This window comes from Lissotriton helveticus, chromosome 6 (genome assembly GCF_964261635.1).
Source record: "Lissotriton helveticus chromosome 6, aLisHel1.1, whole genome shotgun sequence".
NCBI lineage: Eukaryota > Metazoa > Chordata > Amphibia > Caudata > Salamandridae > Lissotriton > Lissotriton helveticus.
The window spans coordinates 1,625,728,455-1,625,756,311 of NC_136067.1; the positions used below are offsets into that span (position 1 = coordinate 1,625,728,455).

Sequence of the window (27,857 nt, forward strand, 5' to 3'; positions counted from 1 at the left end):
GGTCAGCCCATTCTAGGCATTGGCTAACCTTATTGTGAGTTTTGGCATTCTGCTCTTTTACATGAAGCACTTCTCGCACACCGTAGTTCCCTCCAGCCTTATAGCCATTTTTCCCAAAAAATATTTGGCAAGGGCCAGGAAATTCCCTAGCAATAACGTTTTACAAACGTTATGACAAAACAAGCACTGATAAATCCAGAACGCTATCAGCCAGCGGCAGCATTATTTTGTTGTTGATTCTGACTCAAGCATGCCAGGGGAAGTGCTAATTGAAAGTACAATATTAGTAGTGATTTATTTTATTTTACAGTGACTCGTCCTGCATTATTGTCAAATTGCTAGATCTCTTCAAAAATACATTTGGAGTCATCTATATCCCTATTATATTTTCATTACATTTGCCTGTCGCAGTGAATTAATCTCCTACTTAAGTCAGCAGTTGCTGTTTCTGAAGTCTCTGCTTCTAGCTAATTGCGCTTCATTCTGAGAGCTCACAGTACCAGCCACTTAAAATTCCTAAAGAAAGCTACTAACCAGTGTAACATCACCCTGGCTTCAGAGCTGGCCGAAGGCAAACACTCACACACGTAAAACAAACACGTGCTTCATGGGCATGGGGAAGGGGCATTGTTCGGCATAATGGGGGCAAAATGGGAAATCTTTTGATCTCCACGATGGTCTTTGTCTGAGCCATGTCCCAACAGCTTCCAATCAAAGAGGGCTTAATGGACAAGGCATCGCAGACAAAGCACCCCAGGTTCCCATCAGCAACCAACAAATATGAGGCAACTTCAAAGCTGCAAAGCTGTTAGTTGGGTCTACTTAGCTTAGCAGCAAGAGCTTGATGAAAGTAATATTTGGTCCAACTCTGTGGTATATAGTACAGTGGTGCCCAGAGTATTTGTGTTGTTTGTTAGTTACATTCAAACATTAATAGTAAAATTAAAAATCCCATTTGGATCACAAAGGTTCTTGAATGAATAAACTTAAGAATTATGATGTGCCCTTCAGTAGCAGAGCCCACTTCACATGTGTGGTTGACAGAATATGCATACCTGACTCTAGGAGATGAAGATCTGTTCAGAGGTGGGTGATGAGCTTGTGCATCTGCAAAACACTATCTTTATTTTTTCGCACCAGCTGATTAAATTACTTCCATCACAAGGACGACATGCATCCTGGTGTCCTACACATCCAATACCGGAAAAATAACTCCCCCGAGAATGGTAGGCTTGCCAATAGTGCAGCTATCTCACAGTCTACTTTGGCTTGCTGTGTGCATAAGCGCAGCTGCTCCACTACTCCACAGCCATCCGAGTAGTTTTGCTCTTGCACGCACAACGCTAAGGGCCATATGTATCAAATAAGCATTTTGCAATTACCAAATAGCAATTTTTACCGAATTACTATTTGGTAATCGCAAAATGCTATGTATGTAAGGAATCGCCAAAGGTTTTGCAATTCTTTAATATTACCCAATAGCGGTACAGTAAATAGTGAATCGCTAATAGGTAATATTACTCCATTCGGCCCTATGGGCAGAAAGGCCCAGAGGTGCGGATGGTTTTGCATCATCTAATTTGCAATTACCTAATTGGTAAGGAATCACCAAAGGTTTTGCAATTCTTTAATATTACCCAATAGCGATACAGTATGGTTTTGCAGCAGCTAATTTGCGATTACCTAATTGGTAATCGCAAATTAGGTAATGCAAAGTCAAGGATGCTCGTGGGCCTAAAGCCCCCCTGAAGCACCACCCAAAAAAAAAATTGCACTTGTAAAGCACACAAATCCCCTGGGGTCATGTGTGCGCTACATGGCACTTTGAAAAATGCAGTTTTGTGCTTTTTTTTTAAAGTTTGCACGTGGTTACCATTGACTTGAATTCAGTGGTAAATGCGTCTTCCTAAATGTACTGTTTGCATTTGGAAAATGCTTCATACATGTACTAAGAGAATCGCAATTTGTGATTCCCTATTTGTAGTTGCAATTTTAGATAATCGCAATCCTAGCGATTACCTAAAATTGCGACTACAAAGCCTTTTCATACCTCATGAAAGGCTATTTTGTAATCGCAAACAGCCGATACTACCGAATCGCAACGTTTGCGAATGCAAAAAACGTTCATACATAGCATAGATTGAATTCATGCACCTCGCAGTCCATAAACTTGCGTCTTATAAATCGAACTGACCCTCTTTTCACTCCTTTGCTTCATTACGCGCCAAATTCACTAGCAGCTGGCACACTTAGTGGTGTGAGTTTGAGACCTGCAGATCATGCCCAGCTCTGCATTTTTAACCCTGTTGTCGCCACTCCTGTCTAAGCTTGAAAGGTAGTCCTGCTGTCGTAAACTCGTAATACATATGAAAAAAAATCTTATTCCCAAAGATGTGTAGGGATTCTCTCGTTTTCTTTAATATTTCTTATATTTCATTGACTTTCCAGAGATTGTCAAAGCTCATTTTGGTAGAATACCCAAAGTTTTCAGAAGAAAAAAAGTTCGGATTCAGCTCGAAGTTAGATCTCGTTATCTTGGTCGAGTGAGGAGGTTTCTTTCTGAAGAGCTGCGGTTGGAAATGTTGAAAAGCGACGGGGTGAGAAAGGGAGCGAGGGACGGGTACTTCAAAGCGGTCGAAGGGATTAGGAGGGAGCAGAGAAAAGGAGCACGAAGATTCTCAAAACCAGTCAATCGTTTTCAAGGTCCGGCTTTGAACTGCCGGCCCGATAGCAAAGCTCATGTCCTGAGAACAAGCAACTGCGAGAGGCCGGCTTTTCACTAGGCCGTCCCTTTATTTTTCAGTTAGTGAAGCAGAAATGTCAGAGTCCAGTTTATTTGGCATTCTTGGGAGAGCGCCGGGTCATAGCTGCTAAAATCCCATGTCATTGTCCCTTTAGAGTTTAGGCTGACCTTTCTGCTGGTTACTACAACACATTTTATCAGCCGTGGGTTTATTTTAAATAGAAATATCTTTGGTAAGATGCTTAGGGTTACAGTCCAGAAATGGACCCGAGCTTTCAAGTAGGAATCCCAAAGGCAGTGTGCAACCCCAGCCAGCCAGCTTTTCAAATTGTAAGGTCTTTGGACGTGAGAATATTGGCCCAGCTTAAGCTTTTATTTAAATGTTTTGAACAAAATACTTTTTTTTGCAGGGTCACATCCGAGAGACAAATAGGAAAGGAGTGAGTGAGTAACGTGCACCTCTCCTCTGTTTCACAAGAGGTAGGAGTAAAGTCTTCCATACTCATTGCCTTAGTGTCCCTTTTCACATTTACCTAGTTTCCCAACCAACATTTAAAAACACTTAGTGCCTCCTCTACGCCACTGTGCCCTGTACCCACTGACCCCCTCAAACTATTCGCACGCTGCTCCCTAATGTATTTACCAAACTGCTCTTAAAGGTGCGTTCAGGTGGCACCGAAGAAACCAACAATAAAGAGCAAAACCTTCCACCTCTGAAGCTCAGCAGTTTACTCCGTCTTCATTCTCGCCACTGAACTGTTAGCTCATTCTTCAGACTTATCTGTGAACCGTTTTTCATCTTTCTTGAGCCTCTGCACCTTGAAACGTCCTTCATTCTTTAGTCTAGTCACTGAAATTGTCTCGTTCTTCAGTCTGTCCACTGACTCTGCCCCTCATTTTTCAGTCTCTCAAGTGAACCTGCTTCTCGTTCTTCATTTTCTCTGCTGATGCTTTTGCTCATTCTTTTGACGCTGCACTGAACTTTCCTCTCCTTCTCAGTCCCTCCATTCAAACTTTCCCTCATCGTACAAACTCTCCACTCAACCTGAATGTCATTCTTCAATCTCTTCACTCCCCCTTTCCCTCATTCTTCCCTCTCCACTGAACCCTTTCTCTCATTCCTCAAATCTCTTCACTCCGTATTTCCCTCATTCTTTGACTGAAGATTTCGCCCCATTTTCAACCCCTCAACAGAATCTTCCTCTCGTTCTCCTCAAACCATTTCTATGGTATCACTCATACTTTTTACAGTTACCTACAAAGCAGTTGTATACATTGTGCGGGACATTGTGGTCCATCCTCATGTCCATCTGCTCTTAGAACAGGAAAGAGTTTGCTAATTAAAGTGCATTTATGTTGTTTGATAATGACTTTAGCACTGGTGTTCTCTTGAAGTCCTTCAATATAAACTTTTCTAGGAACAAAAAGTTGCACATGCAGTAAAGTCCAAAACCTCTGGGTATTTTTGTCTTGGATTTGCACATTGCGTATGGGTACAGCATGTGCACTATTCCCTAACGTGAAGATATGAGAGAGTGGTTCAGAGCCAGTTGCCTCTTCTGGGATTCAGGGTCAAGTTGCCTTGGTAGCGTTTTATAACATTTTTATAATTGTCCAGCATTAAGATTTAAGCTCTCCTTAAGGACATCAAAGGGCATGCATACAAGCACCATAGTCAAATAAATCTATAGTTAATACCGGTCCATATTAGCTGGTGATGGTGTCTAGTGAGCAGGTTATATCTCGGCAAACTCCACAATGGAGTCACGGAGGGGGGGGGGTAAGGGATCAATTCCCCCAGCGCATATAAGCCAGCAATATTTGACAATCTTAATTGCCTGTGGCTGGGTTTTCGTGGCTATCCTGTTATCTGGCTAAACATTCACTGGTGAACATCAAGCCTATGTCGCGTTCATCTGGGTCTCCCATCCACCTAGCAAGCCAGGCCAACTATGGAGCCAGGCCCAAAATGTCATTGAGGAGCGGATTGCAGAGATTTTCCTATTTATGATACATTGAATTTGCTGTTCATCATCATTGTCTACCAAGGTATTTGAAGGTGTCTGGAGACCAATCTAATGAGAATTCAGCCTCCTCATGGGATACCCTGGTATAGAAGTGTGAGAGGGAATGAGACCGGGTTTATTCCAGTTTGCAGTTCGGATGGCTTGCTGAAATCGGACGTCAACAACATCACGTCTGGAAAACTATCTTTGGTCATGAAGATACAACATGCATCCCCCCCCCCCGATTTGCCTTATTCCTGATTGCTCAAGTCAACGGTTCAATCTCCAAAGCAAATATTTATATTTATTAAGTTTTATATAGCGTGAACATGACCTGTGAGGGTATCGAAGCGCTTTACAAATGATCGGAAATAAGAAAACAATAAAGCAAGCAACAACATAATTGAGAGAGGTACAGATTGTGTTAGTTCAAAAATTGAGGAAGGTAATATCTCTAGGACAAGTCAATGAGACAATAGGCAAGGTCTGACAGTTTAGTAATAATCATTTGTGTAGATCATGAGTCAAATTGTATGACCTATGGCAGAAATGTGTTCTTAAGTAGTCATTTAACTTCTTTTTGAAAGATTCTATTGAGGGAATCAGTCTGATTTCGGGGAGTTCCACATTTTTGGGGCAATACCTGAGAAGGCGCTGTTGCAAGTTTCTTTTTATGGAATTTCTGTGGTTTCAGTACCAAGGTGCTGGTGCTTCTAGAGGATCTGCATCCACCAGATAATTCTAACTTTTGTGCCAAGGACCTCGGGGTGCTGTGACGTACTGCTTTATGGGTAATGCAAGCAATTTTTAATTGTATCCTTGCTTCATATGGAAGTCAGTTTAGGGCTTTTCGATCCGGGGTGATGTGTTTGTTTCTTTTCGTTCCTGTGATGAGCCTAGCAGAAGCATTGAGAGAGGCCCTTAGAGGTACGAACTTGGATCTAGGAAAGCCACAAAGGGTTGCCCTTCCATAGTCCAACCTGAGGATGACTAAGGCTAATAACAGTAGTGAAAGTGAACACCTCTGGCACGTACCCATAAACATAGCCAATATTGTCTGTCAGCAGCAGTCCTTGGAGATGCTGATTTGATTACAAGAACTAAAGAGGCATTTCGCTGGGATGCCTGAAGTAAGACGCCAGGAGCATATGGACTGCCGGCTGAATTATATCAGACACAATGCCATCCCTGCTCCTAGAATGGTTGCTTGAAGTCTTTTGGGATACCCAGAAGCCAGGGGTTCTTCTGCTCTCAATGAGCGAAGCAGTAATGGAATTCACTGCTAAGGAGAGCAAGGATCTAAAGGAGCTGGCTTCTTATCAGCCCTCATCAATGTTAAAAACAGGTGTTAAGTTCCTGTGTAGAGTTATGGCTTTTAGATTGCAGAGTTGTGGATGCTTTGGTACACCTAGACCAGATGGGTTTCGTGCCTGAGAGAAGTATGTTAAACAGTATCCACAGTTTAAACCATGTCCTGCACGCGTTAGCAGCCTTGGAGGAGGAGTATGCCCTGGCTCCATCAAACGTGCATTTGACAGGTTTGGCTGGCAGTGCATGTAAGCCATCTTGCGGCCAGTGGGCTTTGGCATTAATTGAGTGGGTGTGTTGGAGGGATTCTGTGATATTACAGAACTATGCTTGGAGTCATAGAACCTTAGTAGGCAGGGACTAAGTTATCCTACCACCTTAGTATCCATGAGCCTGGGACCGACTAGCTATAGTGTCTTGCTTATCCTCCTACTCATTAACGGAGGAACAAGTGATTAGGCACCCCAGAACACAACACTCCTAAACCTCTCGGGAATCCTGGTGACGGGACCCACCTTTTTGGTCGCACACTCGTACTTGTCCACAATAAGATCTGAGGGAGACATGAAAAAAGTTTCAAATATTTATTTTTACTATTGAGCTCTAATATTCAGTATACATGCCACTATACGTAAAAAGATGACTAACACAAATACAGTCAGCCTAGTAAGTTATACATAAATCATAAAAGGAGCTGTCATGGTATTAGACAGGTTAAACTAACCCCCCTTCTACGAAAGCAAGGTGATTATATATCAAAAGATCTCTGGGTGTTTGCAGCGGACCCCGTACCTTAGCATGCACAGGTGAAAGTTCTGCATCTCAGGTGTAGCCAAGATGTGTTCTCTGAATGTCTCTCCAAGTGTGTATTTGCATGTCTGTGCATACCTATATGACAAAGAGTACGGGTTCCCAAACAACAGCTGCATTTGTGTGTTGTGTCTCGGTGCTAAAGCCTCTACATAACAGAATTACAAGAAGCATTGTTGTTGGACCTTGTCTACTGTGCTCAGATTAAATCCCAGGAAATAAATTAATGCAAAAACAACAGCAGGTTCTGTGTGAAAGTACAGTGTATTTGGCAAGAGAAGGGACTTCAAGGGCTGTTTAGGGAAGTCCAGCATACATGCCCTATCAAACTCTAGTAACAATGGGTATGCAGTTCCTTAAGGCGGATAAAACAATAAAGAGGTGGGAGGAAGGGGATCCTCCTTGTCGGAACTAGAGTCCTCACACACCCAACAAGCTAGGTGTCATGCTTCATCATATGGACCTGCTCCTCATGGGGTCGGCGCTGCAACACCCGACCAGCACCCGTAAAGGGGATCTTTAGCAGAGATCTTTTGTTCCTTGCTGTATGGTGCTGTGGGTGTGAGGGGTCTAGGTAGTGTAGCTGCGGTGAAAATGAGTGGTATTAAAAAATGTTGGATAGTCCAAATAAGACTTTTATTCAGGCTGGCCATCCACCTTATTAAAAGCAATTAGAGTGGCCGCTCTCTGACTTTATGGTCCAGTGGAGCTAGGCTCTACTCTCGTGGTCGACATGTTTCATGCACAATGGTTGGATGTGATCCGTGGCATATGATGAAGCATGACGCCTAGCTTGCTGGGTGTGTGAGGACTCTAGTTCTGACAAGGAGGATCCCCTTCCTCCCGCCTCTTGATTGTTTTATCCGCCTTGAGGAATTGCATACCCATTGTTACTAGAGTTTGAAAGTACAGTGTGGCACGAAGCAAGATACGTTTTGTATAGTAACGTGCGCAAAGAGAGAGCAGCCTGCTATGTTCTCAGGCTAACATAAGAGAAAACGATAACGGGCCTGCATGCGACATTTGACAGATGCACCTCTTGTAATCAGACCCAATGGCCAGAGTGTCGACAAGAGGAATAGTTCTCCAGTATTAGGGGTGTCTTTCATAGATTCACATGCCTGAATCATTCCCCGCCGTCGGAGTAGGAGTCCCACGGTACATAAAAAAGCAGTAATATGCCATTTGTACATAGCAAATAACTGTTATACTAAACCAGGAAGTAAAATAGCCCTAGCTACCATGGAAAAAACTTCCACATTAGTGACTATCCAAGTCATTATGTTTAGACCAAACTGCAGCCAATCAGGCCACAGCTCCCACCAGAATACTCTCCCCAGAGACCCAGGCTGTCAGATTTTTTACCGCACGTCGTGTGATAGGGAGTCTCTCTGAGCTCTGCTCAGTTTTTTTTTTTTCTTTTTTTCTCTACTTCTGACAGTTATCACTTTCAAACATGTCTAAATCAAAGTCCCTGTTCAGGGCCTGTGAATCCTGCGGAAAGGCACGGCTGTTCAAGGAGGATCCGCATACTCTCTGCATCTACTGCTTGTACCCTGATCATCAGGCTAAGGAGTGCAAGATTTGTCGCACTTTTCCTTCAAAGACCCTCAGGGACAGAGAGGGTCGCTTGCTGCTATGGATTCAGCGGATTAAAGACAAGGATGTCCCCCTCTCAGAGGTAGGAAGTTTGGCCTCAGTGTCTTCTATGGGATCTAGAAAAAGGATAGCTGAGGGTAAGGTGACTTCTCCTAAGGCTAAGGTGGCGAGGCAGGCCCAGCTCACTCAGGACGCTGTTGAGCCTTCTACCTCAAAAACAAAGAAATCCTCTGAAAAATCTGTGAGGCCACCAGATTCAAAAAAGACTGAGTCTTTATTGTCACCTCAGAGGCCTGTAACCAAGGCAGCGACTTCTCTTCCGGTTTCTTGTCAGACAGCCACTGCAGTGACTTCTACTATGACCTTTTCCTCACCGAAACCCTCTTTGGTGATGTCCCCAGCGTCCTCTCCAACTTTTGTTCATGTCCAGATTCGTCCCATCTCGTCGACGAAGAAAGTTACACCTCCCGTCGACGAGCCTCCGTCGACAAGAATCTTGCCGTCGACGACGGCCTTACCGTCGACGAAGAAGACCTTACCGTCGACGACGACACCGTCGACGATCCCATCGTCGACGAGGAAGACCCCGTCGACAACCCCGTCGTCGAAGTCGTCGTCGACGGTCTCGTCCACGAAGAAGATAGTTCCGTCAACGGCCCCGTCGATGAAGAAAATGGTCCCGTCGACGATTCCGTCGTCGACGACGAAATCCAACATGTCGACGAAGACTAAACAGCCACAGTCGTCGACGGAGCAATTATCGTCGAAGAGTGCATCGCTGACGACGAAGTCTAAGCCGCAAGACAGAGACTTTCCAGTGGCTCAAGGGAATCCAGCAACACCAAAGCTGTCATCTTGCACAGATATCCAAGTCTGGTCAGCAAAAAGCAATGTGATACCGCTGCCATCTCCAGCCACCACTGCGGCTCTATTGCAAAAGCGTCCATCCCAGTCTGCATCTATGTCGCCACTAACGATGCCAGACAGGCTCTTGGATTCTGAGGTAGAGGACTCTGGTGACGAATTATTCCAAGCAGCCAAGAGTCCATCGGACTTGCTTATACTAGTAAAAGATCAGGACGAAGAGGAGCAAGTGACACAACCACCCAGGTTGGACACTGCACCAACACCAGGGATGCAGATGCCTATGGAACTTTTCCAAAATTTACAGTACATGTTGAGCGATTACTATCGCCGTTTTCCACCTTCAGAGTCTGGCGAATCACAAATCTCTTCTCCACAGCCTCGAGTGACCCCGAATCCAATGCCTGCTATGGCAGAAGAAACGGGGCATACCCCATCAATACCAGTGACCAACAACCAAACGGAGGATGAGAATACTCCCCTCGATCAGCCCGCTCAACCAGGATGATACAGTTGCCTGCACTAATAGCCCGCGGTTGACCTCCTTCAGAGCAGTCTCCCTCATTGAGGTCACCGCCACGATGGCCAAAATGAAAAGCGGATCCCCCCTTGACCCGGCCCCTGTCAGACTCTTAAAAACTGTGTCGCCCGCATAGCCCCCACCATCAGGGATCTCATTAACACCTCTCTTTCCCATGGCTCAGTCCCTCCCAACTGGAAGAGCGCTGTCGTCAAGGCCCTGTTGAAAAAGCCTCAATTGAACCCGGACGACATGGCCAATTACAGACCCATTTCACTCCTTCCCTGTATCAGCAAGATGGCTGAGAAATTAGCTAACGTGCAACTTTCCCAATTCCTTGAGACTAACAAAATCCTGCGTCAGTCTCAAACCGGATTCCGGCCGGGCCAGGGCACGGACACTGCCCTCCTCTCCGTCATCGAGGAGGCAAGATGCATCCTGGATTCAGGAGGATCAGTGGCAGTGATCCTCCTGGACCTCAGTGCCGCCTTTGATACGGTGGATCACCGTGTCCTCCTTCATCGCCTGGCCAGGGCAGGAATTGTGGGAACTGCATATGCTTGGATCGACTCCTTCCTTTCCGGTCGTTCATTTCAGGTGTGGGACGGCAACTCTCGCTCAGACCCCTTCCCTCTTACACGTGGAGTGCCCCAGGGGTCTTCGCTTAGTCCCACCCTGTTTAATGTTTACATGGCCCCTTGGAAGATGTCGTGACCCCTTATGGGATAAAAATAGTAAACTATGCTGACGACACGCAACTTGTCGTTTCTCTTTCGCACCTTGACAAGCACCCAGACAATCTACTGAATTGTTTGCAGGATATCCACACCTGGATGTGCGAATCTTCCCTGAAGCTGAACGGTGCAAAAACCGAAATCATGCTTCTAGGCAACAAATGGTCTTCCATCCCTCCATCAGTTTGGCCGGATGCCTTCGGTAATATCCCCACGCCTAATAAAGAAATTAAAACACTTGGATTCTGGCTGGAGCAGGACCTCTCCATGAAGACCCAGGCAGCCAAGACCGCTGGAACATGCTTTGGCCTCCTGCGGTCAATTCGTAAGATTCTCCCGCTCCTCCCCCCCCTATCCAGGAAACTTCTGGTTCAAGGGCTTATATTAGCTCGGCTTGACTATGGTAACGCCGCGTACCTCGGAGCTCCTGAATTCACCCTGGCCAAGCTCCAACGTGCACAAAACGCTGCGGCGAGGCTCATTTTGAACCTCCCTCCCAGAGCCTCGACTAAACCGGCCCTCAAAGCTCTGCACTGGCTTCCTGTGCGCCAGCGAGTAGAGTTCAAGGCCCTGTGCACCGCGCATAAACTCATCAACGGAGCTGGCCCTGCCGCCCTTAAAGACATGGTCATCCCCTATAAAGCCCCCAGAAACCTTCGCTCTGACAGCGAACATCTGGCCATAGTTCCTAAATTCAAGAAGTCGCGCACTGGTGGCCGCCGCTTCTCGGTCAATGCCTCCTTAAAATGGAACGCACTCCCTCGCAATCTGCGTCTTGAACCCTGTCTCCACCTCTTCCGTAAAAAACTTAAAACCTTCCTTTTTCCCATATAGTCCCCCCGGTCTCCCTCTCCTGGATCTCACAACTCTATAGCGCGGGGATGCCCTCGGGTCACCAGGCGCTTTATAAATTATAAAATAAATAATAATAATAATACTGATGAGGAGGCTCAGGAAGAAGGTGAATTAGATCAAACGGACTCGTCGGAGTATGAAGATTATCAAGCTGACATACCTTCTCCGGATGAACAACCAAAGGCTGAGTCGCCACCGGTGGATATTGCGAATTTCCATAGGATTATGGACAAAGCAACTAAGAGATTTCTCATTACCATGGAGACTAAACAGGACGATTGTTTCCTGTACGACTTTAAGAGTTTGTCTCAGAGGCAAAGTTGGTCTATTCCTATTATAGACTTTATTTGGAAAGAAGGGCTAAAGATCATGGCCACGCCAAATTCTTTACCTGCGGTTTTACCGCGAGTGGATAAGAAGTACAGGGCACCAGCTTCTTCACCTGCTTGCCTGCTCGGCCAGGCCAAGACGGAGTCAGTCATTTCGCAAGCAGCTCAAAAGAGAGCAAAGAATCCGTCATCTCAGATCTCCACTCCTACGGACAGAGACGGGAGACGACTCGATACCATTGGAAAAAAGGTATCGACTATTGCAGCGACCACAGTTAGGGCTGCTAATTCGCTGGCAATTCTCGGCAGGTATGATAGACAAATGTGGTCAGACATATCGCCATACATTCAGAAACTGCCTGAACCAGACCGGACCGAAGCCATGAAAATTCTGCAGGAAGGGGAGTGTGCTTCGTCGGAGATCATTGACACTGCAGTGGACGTAGCAGCTACAGGATTCAGACAGTTGGCAGGAGCTGCTGTCCTTAGAAGAGAGGGATGGTTGAAATCTACATCCTTTAGACAGGAGGTGCAAGCCAAGGTATTAAACATGGCTTATGATGGCGAGTACCTATTCGGCTCGCATGTGGATGAGGCTTTGCAGGCCATCAAGAAGGATACAGAAACTGCACGATCATTGGGTACTCTGCAGTATCGGAAGTCTTCCTTTCGTGGTGCTAGAGGAAGAGGGAACTTCACAAATAGAGGAGGATATTACCAACAGCGTTCATATACGAACAACCAAAATACCCAGAGGTACCAGCCATATAAGCAACAACCTTATGGCCAGAGAAGAAATAATTATTCACAGCCCCGAGGGAAAACAACATATCGGGGTAGAGAAAACACTAACAAAAAGTGAGAATCGCTTCCTGCCACCACTTTGTCCCAGCCAGAAATGAATTGGAGGAAGAATATCCCTACATTGCTCAAAATGGTCAAACATTACCACCGACAAATGGGTGCTGGATGTGGTTTCCAAGGGCCACATATTAGAATTTGTAAAAACCCCTCCAAATTCACCCCCAAAAGGACCGCCCCAGCACATCTCAAAGAGCTGTTCATCCAAATCAATACAATGATTCGAAAAGGGGCAATCGAGAGAGTACCTCAACATCAGAGAGGAAAAGGTTTTTACTCTCGTTTTTTCTTGATACGCAAAAAATCGGGGGAATGGCGCCCCATCCTCGATTTGCGTGCCCTGAACAAATACATCAAAAAATTAACGTTCAGAATGTTAACACTCCAAGAGATCCTCCAGTTTTTGGCAGAAGGGGACCACTTGGCAACACTCGACCTTCAGGATGCTTACTTCCACGTACCCATTTTCCCCAGACACAGGAAGTTCCTAAGGTTCAGAGTGGCTGGCAGGGATTTCCAATTCAAGGTGCTTCCCTTTGGACTACGTTCAGCCCCAAGGGTATTCACAAAGATGTTGGCACCTGTAGCGGCCCACTTACGATTACAGGGTATTCAGATATACCCATATCTGGACGATTGCCTTATCAAGGCCAATTCCTACGCCACAACAAGCAGACATGTCCAGAAATGCCTTTGCTGTCAGAGTTCGCCGACCGATCGCGCCTGCCACTCAGGAGAACTACATTTCCCATGAGTCCGGCGGAGTCCCACAGGAAGTACATCTAGGGAATAGATGCGCTTCCGGTTGCGCGTTATTCTGGTTTCTGTTCTGCCCTCGGCGTGAGAGCGGCCGCTCTGCACGCCAGCCATTTGTGTCTCCTGTTGCCCCCCCCCCCCCTAAGGCTCCGTGGGGAGGACTTCATCTTACTAATCCTGCAGTAAGACAGACTCGGCGCCCGCAGGTATTGTTGTTCTATTTTCTCCGGCCGCACATGCGGTCAGCTGCTTGCATTCCTATTTCAAGAGCTCGGATAAGTACTGTGTATGAAGCTCACTGGTCATAGCTTTGCTGATGCTTTCTTGGCTTTAGGGTGTGGCGGAACACAGTGGCGGTCGAAACCACGTGTTACCGTACACCCCGGTTTTCCTTGGTGCTGAGATAGCGGGGCGCGGTAGTGAGGACCACTACGCGTCTCCGTTATATTCTGGGTATTCACATGGAACTAAGGAGCTGGGTATGTAGTGAGGAAACTACAGGTTACCCCAGGTCTCATTGTTCTGTCATCCATTGGGTGAATTGTTGACAGAATTCAGTGGTGGTCGCAACTACGTTTTTCTGTTTGGCATTATCCATACATACACTGTTGGGTCATTATTTAGAGAGCGGAGTGTTGTAGTTTTTGCTTCCTACACACTACCGTATCTCACATACTTTGTGTGGAGCGAACATACTTATACTTTGGATACCTTGGACCGCCCTTGTACATTGAGTCCTCTGACCAGTCTGTGGTATGTTGTGAGTGTTGGGTTAGGTGTCTCAGTACAGTGTGTGTGTGTCTGTTAAGACAGGACTGTTTTCATTTACCATATGTCTATGTGTTCCTTAGGCCATCCTCACAGATTGTGGCAGAAGGGCTGTAGTTGTTTCCTATCAAAGGTCGTGTTTTCTTTCTGCTCAGGTACCTACCTATTTTCATGCTTTCTTAGCGAGACTATATGAGAGTAGTACTGCATGCTAGTAAGCACTTAACTGATGCCTGTCTTGTCTTTTGTTACAGGCGTCCTTTCCCTGCTGACCCTACCTTTACCCATCCCTCAATTTTTTATTTTAGTTTGTTATTTTTCTCCCTCGCGTAATGGCTCGAACACCCTGTGTTTACACTTCAGGGTGTTGGTGACATTTGGAGGTGGAACCATAATTGCGGCGACTGGATCCCGTGGAGTATACCTGACAGAATAACGCGCCCACGAACGTTGCTCTGCCCGGTCCAGTTGCTGCAACATGGCCACCATGGATGATGTTATGCAGGCTCTGCTTTTAGTGCAGCAGGAGCTTGCCTCCTCCAAAGCAGAGGCCGCAGCCCTAAAAGATAAGGTAGAGAGGTTATCGAGGAACCCCTTTTCGACCTCGGTACCCCAGGTACAAGTGACGGTTCCCCCCCTATCCCTCTGGCTAGTCCGGAGAGGTATTCAGGGGATCCGTCTAAAACTCAGGCGTTCTTAACGCAAGTCATGTTGCACTTTTCATGTAAGCCTGCCTCGTTCCCTAACAACCATTCTAGAGTAGCTTTTGCGATTTCTTATCTGACAGGGGATGCAGCCAATTGGGGTGTACCATTGGTAAGGAACGACGATCCAATGCTCTCAGATTGGGCGGCTTTCCGGGCCGAATTTGAGAAGGTGTTCGATCGAAGGGCCACCACCTTTAGCGCAGATAGAGAACTCCTGGAACTAAGGCAGGGGCGGTCGGACTTGATAACGTACCTTACCAAGTTCAATCGACTGGTGTCTGAAACCTCGTGGCCGGAGGAAAAAAGAATGTCCTTGTTCTACCAGGGCTTGAGGGATGGTCTTAAAGACGTCATCGCCCAGATCGATCCCCAACCAGCCACTTGCGTAGATATGGTGAATCTGACCTTGCGACTGGATGGTAGAATGACAGACAGAGGAGGGGATAGGAGGAGATGGGATAGGGGTCCTCCCCGATCGGAATGGAGTCCACGTAGGGCTTTGCCTTCTACAGATGCACACCCTGAACCGATGGAAATCGGGGCAGTCCGGTCCCCTCTAACCAGGGAAGAAAAAGAGAGTCGTCGTGTCGCAGGTCTCTGCCTGTACTGCGGCAAAAAGGGTCATTATGTAAGGGACTGCCCTTCCAAACCCAGAAACACAGGTTCATGGACTCGGAATAAAAGAGTAGCCATTGCAGCGGGTAACGCTCTGGAGGAAGCGGGTGGCCAGGGAGAGGGTTACCAGAAGGAACCGCAGCCATGGAAAGTGCCCTCATTGACGGTGTTAACGCTGCATGAATCTGAATCCCACATCCTGTTGCCCATGAGATTAGAGTGTCAGTTACAGGTATATTCTGTCACGGTCATGATAGACTCGGGGGCCACAGGGAATTTCATCAATAGCGGGCTCGTGACCTCTTTGTCTATAGATAGGGTACCCAGAGACACCCCTGAGGAAGTCTTGGCGGTTGATGGAAAACCCTTAATATCTGGACTCATAACGGAACAAACCGAGAGGGTAACGCTTTCCGTTGCTGTACTTGACGGCAGGCATAGGGAAGAATTGGTGCTGAACATCATTGAAGCCCCTCAATACGAGATAATTCTCGGAATGCCCTGGCTCAGTCATCATAATCCCTCCATCGACTGGAAGGAGAAGTCGATTCGTTTTTTGTCCGAGGAATGCAAATCACATATGGAAGAAGGCGCCGGGTTCTCACCATCTGTTCTTCCTTTGGTGGTAGCAACAGCTGCGGAGAAAGAGGTGTGTTTACCGATGGAATATAGGGCCTACAGGGATGTCTTTAGCGAAAGTCAGGCTGAGAAACTCCCCCCGCATAGGCCATATGATTGTAGGATTGATCTAGTGGAGGGAGCCACGATACCGTCCTGTAGGGTTTATGCATTGTCCGACCCTGAAACTACTCATTTGAAGGAGTACTTGGACCATTATGTGGATATTGGTTTTATTCGCCCATCTAGGTCCCCTGCAGCCTCGCCCCTATTTTTCATCAAAAAAGCAAACGGGGATTTGAGGGCATGTGTCGATTACCGAATGTTGAATAAAAACACCGTCAGGAATCGGTATCCACTGCCGCTTATCTCTGTTTTGCTGGACCAAGTCCGATACGCCAAGGTGTTTACCAGATTGGACCTCAGGGGGGCATATCACTTGGTCCGCGTGCGCGAGGGGGACGAATGGAAAACCGCCTTCAAAACAAGATACGGCTTGTACGAATACACTGTGATGCCGTTCGGGCTGTGCAACGCCCCAGCGGCCTTTCAATATTTTTTGAATGACGTTTTGAAGGAAGTGGTGGATATCAGTGCAGTGGTATACATCGATGATATTCTGATTTACTCAGAAGACATCAAGGAACACACACAGCATGTAACTGAAGTACTCCAAAGGTTGAGAGAAAACCGGTTGTTCTGCAAACTAAGCAAGTGTGAATTTGGTGTGGACAAGGTTGAGTTCTTAGGAGTCATGCTAAGCCACGAGGGACTGCAAATGTCAGACAGAAAGATACAGGCGGTACAAGAGTGGTCCACCCCCACCTCCGTGAAAGACGTGCAAAGGTTTTTAGGCTTCGCTAACTATTACCGCACCTTACTGGACAAAGGAGAAACAGTAGCCCTCATCCTCCTCCTCGACCTATCAGCGGCGTTCGACACAGTCTCCCACCGCACCCTAATACGCAGACTCTACAATGCAGGAATCCAGGACAAGGCCCTCGACTGGATCTGCTCCTTCCTCTCCAGCAGGACGCAGCGGGTCAGACTCCCCCCTTTCCTCTCGGACCCCACACCTATCACCTGCGGAGTCCCCCAGGGCTCCTCCCTCAGCCCGACGCTCTTCAACGTCTACATGGCTCCACTTGCCCCCATCGTCAGAACCTACGGACTCAACATCGTGTCATATGCAGACGACACCCAGCTCATCCTCTCCCTATCCAACGAGCCCAACACCGCCAGACGCAACTTTCGAGAAGGCATGGAAGCCGTCGCCAAATGGATGAAAAACAGCTGCCTACAACTAAACACCATCAAAACAGAAGTACTCATCATGGGCCCAAACCCCGACGCCTGGAGTGACACCTGGTGGCCCACCGCCCTCGGAAACCCGCCAACCCCCACAGACCACGCACGCATCCTGGGAATCATCCTGGACTCCGAGCTCAAAATGGACCGCCAGATCAACTCTGTCTCATCTTCCTGCTTCCACACCCTCCGCCTCCTTCGTAAGACCTTCAAATGGATCCCCCTCGAACACCGAAAGACAGTCACTCACGCCCTGGTCACCAGCAGACTCGACTACGGCAACGCACTCTACGCCGGAATAAACAAAAACCTCATCCACAAGCTACAGAACATCCAGAATGCCTCCGCAAGACTGGTCCTCAACCTGCCAAAACACTGCCACATCTCCCAGCACCTGCGCACACTCCACTGGCTCCCCGTCGAGGCGAGAATCACCTTTAAGATGCTCACCCACGCACACAAGGCCCTCCACGGCACCGGACCAGCATACCTGAACAGCCGACTCAAATTCCACGCACCCCAAAGGACCCTACGATCAGCCCAGCTTTCCTACGCTGTGGTCCCCCGCACCAGAAAGACCAGATCGGGAGGCCGCTCCTTCTCCTTCCTCGCGGCCAAAGCAAGGAACGCCCTTCCGCTCCACCTCAGACAGACAACATCGCTCCCCATCTTCGCAAGAAACCTCAAAACCTGGCTCTTCGACAGACCCCCTCCTTGATGGAATGGAACCTGCACCCCCCCAACCCTCCCACCACCCCTAGCGCCTTGAGACCCTTACGGGTGAGTAGTCGCGCTTTAACAAACTCCTGATTGATTGATTAGGTCCCGTCATGTATATTCTGTGTAGTATTTTAGTTGAACCAGTCGCAGTCTAGCGGGGATAGCCACCACCCTAGGAGAGGACACAGCCTCCTGCCAGTCTTCGTCATCAAGCTCAATACCTTCCGCCGTCCATTTTCGGCGAAACTGCATGAGAGGGTCCTCCATGTTGTGTATTAATTTATTATAAATAAGAGAGATGGATTTCTCCGGGAGTTACCTGTCTAATATCCTGCTTTCCAGTGGAGAGGACTCAGGGGGAAGAGCCCTTGGGAAAGGCAGAGCGCAGGGCATGCCAAATTTGTCTGTAGCGAAAGTGTTCTGAGCCGGCTAGGTCATGCTGCTCCTGCAGAGAAGCGAATGTTTTTATGTCCCCCTTTTCCCACATGTCCTGGACGCGGGAAATACCTATCATCTCCAACTTATCTTAACCCTTTGTCTTCCGTAGGTGTCCCAGCTTAGCGGAGTCCCACAGGGTGGGTGGCCAATGTCAATCTACCCTCCCAACCAAGTGATCTAGTAGCAGTGTGCCAGGCTGATACAGAGTGTCCAGTGGGGCCAGATGGAGCAGGACGAGCCGGTTTGGAATATAGTGTTCTGTTGTACTTCCCACCCGAGAGCAGCCACCTGTCTATTCGATAGCCAGGATCTTAAGGGGATCCATAGGTGCCATGATTAATGGCGGCCAGGTGGGCAGCCAAATTATATTTCTTAATGTCCAGGAGGGCAATACCTCCATCGTACCATTTCAAAGTCAACTTGCTGAGGGCAATGCGTGGATGTCTGTTCCACAGAAGCTCCCTCTGAAGTCGTTCAATCTCTTTAAAGTAAGCGGGGGGGACCACTGCAAGTGGTTTTTGCGGGGGGGGGCCACTGCAAGTGATTTTTTAAGGGCATAAAGGAAGCGGGGTAGGGACATCTTTTTAAAAAGTGCAGCCCTCCCCAAGAGGGACAGAGGGAGAGTTCTCCAACTGGCTATATCTCGCTGCAGTCGGCGAAGAGGGGGGGGGGAGAAGATTATTGTTATATCGGAGTGCGGGGTCCAGGGATACAAATATTCCGAGGTATTTGAACCCTGACGTACTAATTTGGATTGGGCAATTGGAGGGCAGGTCAGGCACACCCCCGTGAAGTGGATACAGGTGGGATTTGGTCTAGTTAATTGTGAATCCGGAGTATCTACCAAACACTGCCAATATGTCCCAAAAAACTATTAGAAATTTCCGGGGGTTGGTGAGGTATATTAGGATGTCGTCAGCGCATAGGGATATCTGATCCTCCCAATCCGCCGACCAGCGGAATCCATGGATCGACAGATCCTGTCAGATCCAGGCTTCAAGCGTTTCCAATGCCTGGGCAAATAAAAGGGGGGGGAGCGGATAACCTTGATGGGTTCCTCGGCCAAGAGAGAAGGTATCTGACTGCTTTTTGTTAACAACAACCTTGGCCAGAGGTGCCGCGTATAGGAGGCTAACCCAGCCGATGAACTCCTTCCCGAACCCCACCTTCTGGAGCGCGGCGAAGAGATAGGGCCACTCAAGCATATCGAAGGCCATAGTAGCATCAAGACTGCTGCTTCGCGAATCGTATCCGCTCTACTTAACACCCCGTGTACACGGCGAAGGTTTAATGCTGTGTTCCGACGTGGGATAAAGCCAGATTGATCTGGGTGTATAAGGAGTGATATGACCTTTACCAGGTGATTGGCAAGAACCTTCGCAAGGATTTTCAGCTCAGCATTAAGAAGAGAAATTGGCCGATATGATGTACAGACTGTCTTTGTTTTCCCCTCTTTGTGAATTACTACAATATTAGCTGTGCGTTGGTCTAGTGGGAGTTCTCCCAACTCCCTGCTTTCCTCGAACATGGCTTTGAGGTACGCTGATAGTTTGTCCGGGCAGAGTTTATATAATTCTATGGGTATCCCAGTAGGGCCAGAGGCCTTACCAGATTGAAGCGACCTGATGGCCAGGGCGATTTCGTCCGTGGTCAGAGAACTGTCCAGTAGCTGCCTGTCTGTCGATTTAAAAGTTCTGCGGAGTTCTCCTCAGTATGAGGCGTCCCCGCCGTGTAAACCGCTTCAAAGTGATCGGCGAATTGAGAGGCTATGGCTTGGGGGTCTACTATATCAGCTTTAAGGGTGTCATGAAGGACCGGAACCAATCTATTTGCCCATTTTCGCTTATCCAGCCAAGCTATCAATTTCCCTGCCTTGTCATCCAATTCATTGATTCTCCCAAGCTTTTCCTGACCCAAAGTTCGAGCTGATTCCATAAAAGGGCTTTGTATTCAGATTGCTTAAGCCGCAGTAGATGGAGCGTCTCTGGAGAGTCGCAATCCACCAACTCCCTTTCAAGTTGTAGGATATCAGCTTCTGTGTCTGAAACTACCTTCTGGTGCTCTCGTTTGTGACCTGATATCAAGGACAGGGCTTCCCCTCTGATGACCGTTTTAAAGGCCTGTCTGAGCGTTAGGCTAGAGGTCACAGTACCCACGTTTTCCATGAAGTAGCTATCTGCTGCGACTAGGAGTTCTTTGCGTAGTTTGGGGTTACAAAGGTGCGGGGTGATGCGACCCACCTGCGAATGGTCCAGGAGAAAGTGAACCCAAAGTGATGAGTGATCGGAGATGCCTCTAGCTAAGTGTCGAACCTCCCTGATGTGCGATGTTGGGGAGCCGGGTAATCCGGATGTAATTAAGTCGAGAAAAACTGTGGTGGGCCCTAGAGTGAAATGTGTATTGCTTTGTTTCGGGGTTGAACATGCGCCAGGTATCTATCAGTCCCATGGCTTCGAGAAAGTCCGGCAAGCCACGGGAGGAGGGCCCCAGCTCGTGCGGGGATGCCGATCAAGGTCCCCCGAGCACACAGAATTAAAGACGCCCCCCAGCACCAGTAGGCCCTCCGGTAGCGAGAGAAGAGTAGTACGGAGGTCTTGGAACGTTGTCGATTGGAGACCAGGTGGGATGTAAATAGAGAGAAGTGTTAGGATCCAGCCCTCCCAGGAGCCAGACACACCCACATAATGATCCCTGTCATCTGACTAGGTGGAATCTACACTAAGGGGGAATGCTTTCTGAACCATAATGCCCACCCCTCTTGAGCCAGTCGTAAACCCTGCATGTGCTACTAGTTTGTAACCGTACCGGTCCATTGCCCTACAGTAGTGGCCCATGAGGTGAGTTTCTTGAAAGAGCACGACATCCAGGCTCTGCTTCCTGATGTATTGTAGGACTACACTGCGCTTGATTTTATCCCCCAGCCCATTGACATTCCAGCTCAATATTTTAATGCTTTGTTATGTTATGTTATGTTATGTTATGTTAAGTGGAATTTGTAAAGCGCACTGACACCGTGGGTTTCCTGGCGCTTTCCCCCCAGTGTGTGTGCATTAGAGTCGAAGTCAGTCTTTTGTGCCTTTTCCGTGCCTATAATTGTGCGTCGATGTAAACAAAGAACAATAACAAAACCTCCCCCCACAAACCCCCCTGCCGACAACCCCCCTCCCCGTTACCCTGCCCTCTGGACTTGAAACTGCCCATACCAACTAGCAGAGTGCCTGTCGCCCAATTCCTAAGACTACAAAAACAACTAAAAGTAGAAAAGAGGAGGAAGGCCAGTACTCTGTCCCACCATCCCCCGACACATTTAGACATCAATTGTTAGACCGTCTTTAGGCATTCTCCAACTGGAGAGGGAGCCTGGCAGGATCGTGTCCAGCTGCGAGGCCCCAGGGTCCCGTTACATGACCAAGATTGCGCGAAAAAAACTGGGACATCCGGCGTCTCTCAGTCCCGGTCCTGCGAGTCTGGGTCGTCATCTCCGTCACCGCCTCCAAAGCCATTACCGATCCGACTATCCAGCCAGTCTGAAACCACTTCCGGATTGTCAAAGAACCATGCCCGTCCCCGGGATTCCACCTGGAGGCGAGACGGAAACATCATGGCATACTTGAGCCCCTTCTCCCTTAGTTTTTTCTTGACTGCCATGAACGTTCAGCGCTGTCTCTGCACCAGCTGCATAAAGTCCGGAAAGAAGGTTAAGGTGGCATTCTTGTAGTGAAGAGGGGGTTTGGTTCTCGCATGCAGCAGGATCGCGTCCCTGAAGTTCAGGACTTAGTGGGTGCGGCGGCGCCCCTGGTTTAGGTCGGCCACCCGGAATTTGGTGTGCACGTTCAATAGTGAAGAACTTTCCCAGTCCCTTAGGTTTGAGGAGATTCAAGATAAGATCCTGTACAAACCGGTCCGGTGCAGGCCCCTGTGATTTTTCGGGCACCCCAAGAATGCGGACATTGTTGCGTCGGGCACGGCCTTCATAGTCATCCAGTTTGCACTCTGCCGCCTCACAGGAGGATTTGAGATCTCGTACTTCACGCTAGAGCAGGGACATGTCCTCTGTAAGGCTAGCTGTCTTGATGTCCAGGGTTTTAACGTTCTAATTTATTTTTGTGAGATCCACCCGAATGAGATTGACGTCAATGGAGATTGTATCTATGGATGATTTGATCCCGCTGATAGCTGCCATGACATCCTGCAGCGTAAGCTCCGGGGTGGCGTTCTCCAGCTCCTCCACTGCTTTAGGAGTGTGGCGCGGGTCAGAGGGCGAACCCTTGGGAAGGGTGTAGCGGTCTAGCTTGTTTGACTGGTTTTGTTTAGAGGTCCTGGGACCCCGAGCCGGGCCCTTGTCCGCATCATGTCTCCCTGCCATTGCGCCTCCAAACCATGAGAGTCCACCAACCGCGTCGCCGCCGAGCTCACCTCTACTGAGATGGAGGGGAGACAAGGGAAGGGGAAGGCAGCCGAGTTCTGTCTGGCGACTTATCCAGGCCCCAGGGGCATGCGAGTAGGGCACTGGAGGTGAGTGGCACACAAGAGGAAGCCGACCGTCCGAAGATTAATGCCCGCGTTCCTCACTCCAAGGGTCGCTTTCACGCTTCAGCAGCCGTGTTCAACGTGCACTCCTCAACACGAATCCAGTACTCACTGTGACACCGATGGGTCGACGTGTGAGCGTCTAGTAAGGCAGTTCAGATGGTCCCCGGGAATTCTGTAGGGCCCCTCCATCCAATTTGCGTGCTGGTGGGCTAGGAGCTACCAATGGCTCCAATAGTAAAAGTCCTGGCAGATGCGTGCCCCAGAATAAAACCGAGCCACGGGGTACGTCTCCCCCTCGCCTCCAGGCACCCCCGCGGACGGCAGTCACCCCCGCGGACGGCAGTGCAATGCAGCAGGGACAACAAAGCAGATTATGGAGCAGAGGCCTCCCTGGATCGGCAGCCCCGCTCCAGCCCACACGAGTTAATACACCTCCGAACACTCCCAGGGGACTTGGCAGATGTGGGCCCCCATTTGATTCCAGGCAACGGGGTGTGCCCCTCCTCGCCGCTGGGCACCCCCGCAAACTGTAAAGTCAGGCAACAGGAAAGGCAAAGTCGGCTGCGAAGCGGAGGACGTCCTGGGTCGGCAACTCCGCTTCCAGCCCTTGCGAGGCGGTCCGGCTCCACACACCTCAAGCTCTGAGGGGGCGCCGCTCCAGCGTCAGCGTGTACACCAGAGGCACCCCCCCTAGGCGTCTCTGAGACAGCGGGTCCACCGGGCTCTCTCCGACCGACGACTTCCGGTCCGACCAGCCGGATCGGTCGCACTTCATGCAGGCAGCCAGGCTACTATATGCCCTGGCTCAACAAGCATGTACAGGCCCAGGACTACGGGACCCGTAACTTCATCACCGGGCATCGCACAGGGTTCAGGATTGCACCGGGCGGCACCGCTTGATCGCCGCTATCGTCCAGTGTGTCTCTGGAGCAAGGATCAAGGACAGGATGTTGGTGTTGGGGGAACGTTGCGACGGAGTCGAGGTCTCAGACGGCCATCTTGGTCCGATGCTAGGCCACTCCCCCAATTAACCGTATTGTTATTCCATGTTGTCCTGTGGTACTGAATACAGCCAACATACTTTTCCAAATTGCGTGTACTGCAGAGTGGTTCACCGTCGTGGATCTGTGTCAGGCCTTCTTTTGTGTGCCATTACATATGAACAGTCAATACCTGTTTTTCTTTGTGTTCAGAAAGAGTATTTTGGCATGGTTTATAGTTCCACCAGGGATATAGAGAGAGCCCATACATTTTCAACCAGGTCTTGAAAAAGAATATGAAATATTTGCAAACACCTTACAGATGCGTTCTCGTGCAGTGCATTGATGACCTACTTGTGGCATCAGAAACATGAGCAGCATGCAAAGAGGACACAATTGCTCTTCTGAATCATTTGGCCGAAAACTGACATAACGTATCCCCGGATAACCTGTTGTATTGTCAAAAAGAAGTACAGTACCTGAGCCATATTATTGAAAAAGGAGCAAGCGAGGTGTCACCAATGAGGGTGGATGCCATTTTAAAAATGAGCCCACACAGAATGCATAGAGAAACGATAATGTTTCTGGTAGTAGTTAGCCAGTATAGACAGTAGATACAAAACGTTTCCCTAATGGCCAAGCCTGAGCCTAACACTCAAAGATGTGTCTATTCCGCTTCCATGGGACAACGAGTGCTTAATAACGTTCCTAGAGCTGAGAGAAAGTATGTTGTGCCCAGGCACTAGGAATGCTAAATTACAGTAAGATGTTCACATTATTTGGCAATGATGGGGAGGGCTACGCTCTCTCAGTGCTTACACAAATGCATGGAGATTCCTAAAGACCTGTGGCTTACTTTTCAGTCACCCTTGACGCTGTAGCTGCAGGACTGCCCGGCTGCCGTAAGGCAGTTGTGGCAGTGGAGACTAGTCTTGAGAGGTGCAAGAGCATAGTGATGGGACATCCTGTAACTGTTATGGTCCCTCACTCTATAAATCTTGCTAACCAGATCGAAAACCCAATACATGACCAGCACAAGACTGACCAGATTCGAGCAACAACTGTTATCCAAGGAAAATGTAGTACTTAAACAGTGCCAGATTCTTAATCCTTCAACCTTAATGCCTATAAATGAAGATGTTGATGACGATGTTGAACATGATTATCTAGATGTCACAAATTTGTTCGCCAGGCCCTAAATTGGGCCAAATTATGTGATTTTTGTTGATGGCTCATGTTTGAGAAACAATGATGGAATGGTGATAGCAGCTTATGCTGTCTGTACAATTCAAGAAATAGTAGAAGCTTCATGGGTTTAAAATGTCACCTTTGCACAAGTTGCAGAACTAATTGCTCTCACTAGAGCATGCAGCCTAACAGCCCACTTGAGAGTAACCATATTTACAGACAGTCAGTATGGCTTTGGTGTGGTCAATGACTTTGGACAGTTGTGGTACCAGATGAGATCATGACTTCTTCGGGAACCCCAACTAGAAACTGGGTATATGTAGGAAATCTGTTAGAAGTACTTCAGCTGCCAGCAGAAGTGGCAGTGATTAAACGTGCAGCTCACAGGAATAGTAATGGATATGTCACAGTGTAAAACAGATATGCTGATGATGTTGCACGGTATTGTGCACTTGTGGCCTGCACATTTAATGGGACTTACACAAATGAGTCAGAAGGCGACACTGCTTTATCAATGTTGTTGTCAGTAGCTGATACTTGGGAAGAAGCCTACAATTTGCGGCAAAATGTTTCAGAAGTTGAACAGCGGAGCTGGCTCAGAGCAGGGTGTGAAAAAAATGCATATGGATATCAGTGGATGGAAGACCTGGTTACCCGACATCTTCCTGTATCTCATGACATGACACTGCCATTGTGCAATACACATAGGGCGAGACGCAATGCTAAGGCTATTCAGACAAATTTTGTTCAATTCCAAGTTTAGGATGTTTGCAGAAGAGTTGTGCCAAAGATGCGTAACATCTTAACAGATGAATGTGGGGAAAAAGACACCAGTAACACTAAATCACATAGGGAGATCAGGTGGTCCCTTCAATAAGATGCAAATGGATTTTATCAAAATGTCTATTTGTAACGGGTTGAGATATGTCCTGGTTTTAGTGTGAATTTTCTCTCAATTGGTAGAAGCCTACCTAACCAGGAGAAATGACAGCCACACTTACACTGTTGTTGCATGAGTTAATACCTGGGTACGAGTTACTGGTTTCTTTGGAATTATATCAAGGGACTCATTTCAATAATAAGATCCTGCACCGTTACAGATTGAACAGAGATTACACCGTAGCTATCAACCAGAGGCTTCCAAAATAGTGGAGCAGATTGATTGGATCATAAAATGCCGATTAGCAAAAGTCTGCATCTACTTCAATGAAATGGCCGGATGCTTTGCCTTTGGTGTCAATAAGTCACCGAAATATTCCAGACAGGAAGTCTGAGTTATCCCCTCACGAAATTCTAATGGGGTGTGCAATGAGACTGCCTGCTGTTCCTGCAAATGCACTTTTGAGTATCGTATTATTACAGATGACATGCTACGATACTACTGCAAATGATTGGCTGATGTTGTGTGGTCTGTCTCGCACCAGGTTGAAACTGCCACTTTAAATCTGCATGAGGAGCAGTGCAACGACCTCAGTGCAGACGACTGGGTAGTGGTAAAGAAACACGTTAGGAAGTCCTGTCTGGAATCAAGATGGAAAGCCCCCATACCAGATCATTTAAATTTTGAGCACTGCTGTAACTGTTAGGTGTGGTGGATTACTGAATTGGGTGCATGCTTCGTATACCAGGAGATTAAGAAATTCTTATGAAGAAGGGGTGTTCTATGAACCCGAAAGGAGAACACCAGTGACAGAGCAGTCACAAGCTAAAACCACATAAGAAGTAAGACAGCAAAGAGAAGTAAAGGGTGAAGAACGACAAGCAGTTATACCAATGCAGGTAACTGTGATCACACAAGGTGACATCAAAGTCTCCAGCGAAGAAGAAGAGACAAAAGCCCACCTGAAGAGGCAGTTGAGATGGTAACAGAACAGCAAGAAGATCCAGGTGAAGGAACAAGTGCTGAAACAAGAAGAGACATCTGAAATGCTGAATGGTCAAGAAACCATGGTCACAGAAAACTGAAATGAAGAGACAGAGTCAAGCGGGTTGAGTGACACTGAAACGGAACCACAACAACTAAGGAGATAACAAAGAGCACTGGGATGGCTCTATTGCTACTCAAAATGAAATGTCCAAATGCTAGGTCAATGCTTATGTTTACTGAAGGAAGTAATTTTTACTGGTTGGTGAGGGGCCGGTTTGTCACCATTCACGAAGTTCTAAGCTGTCAGTATCTGAATGTTTACAATACGCTTGTTCAGCCTGCAGACATCAGGAGGAGGATGCAGCCGTGCTGTGGACTACTGCTTGTGCTCCTCAATGTCCGCTTCACAATTTGCCACTTTTTAAGTCCAGCTACAGACTGCTTTTGCTATATGGGTGACCTCCTGTTGTCAAATATTCAAAGAAATACAGTAATACACACCAAGGGAGGGGTGGTCCCTTCAGACGTTGGATTTCATGCATTTTATGTGGTTTGCCCTTGCTTGGATGAACATTCCTTCAAGGCCATGACATTTTAAGGGTGATTACGTTGGGTCATTCATGTTCAGATTCGTTTTTTGGTAATGGGGCATCACCCTTTTTTTACACCAGATGATTCAACACAAGGCTTGTAATTGTGACCCGAGTTTTTTACTTTGCTGACACAATGA

At 47.9% G+C, this 27,857-nt stretch overlaps 1 protein-coding gene across 12 annotated transcripts in view; it reads left to right on the plus strand.

Moving 5' to 3' along the window:
* WDPCP (WD repeat containing planar cell polarity effector) overlaps positions 1–27,857 on the plus strand; it is a 2,510,630-nt gene that overhangs the window by 93,543 nt on the left and 2,389,230 nt on the right. The window lies entirely within an intron of this gene.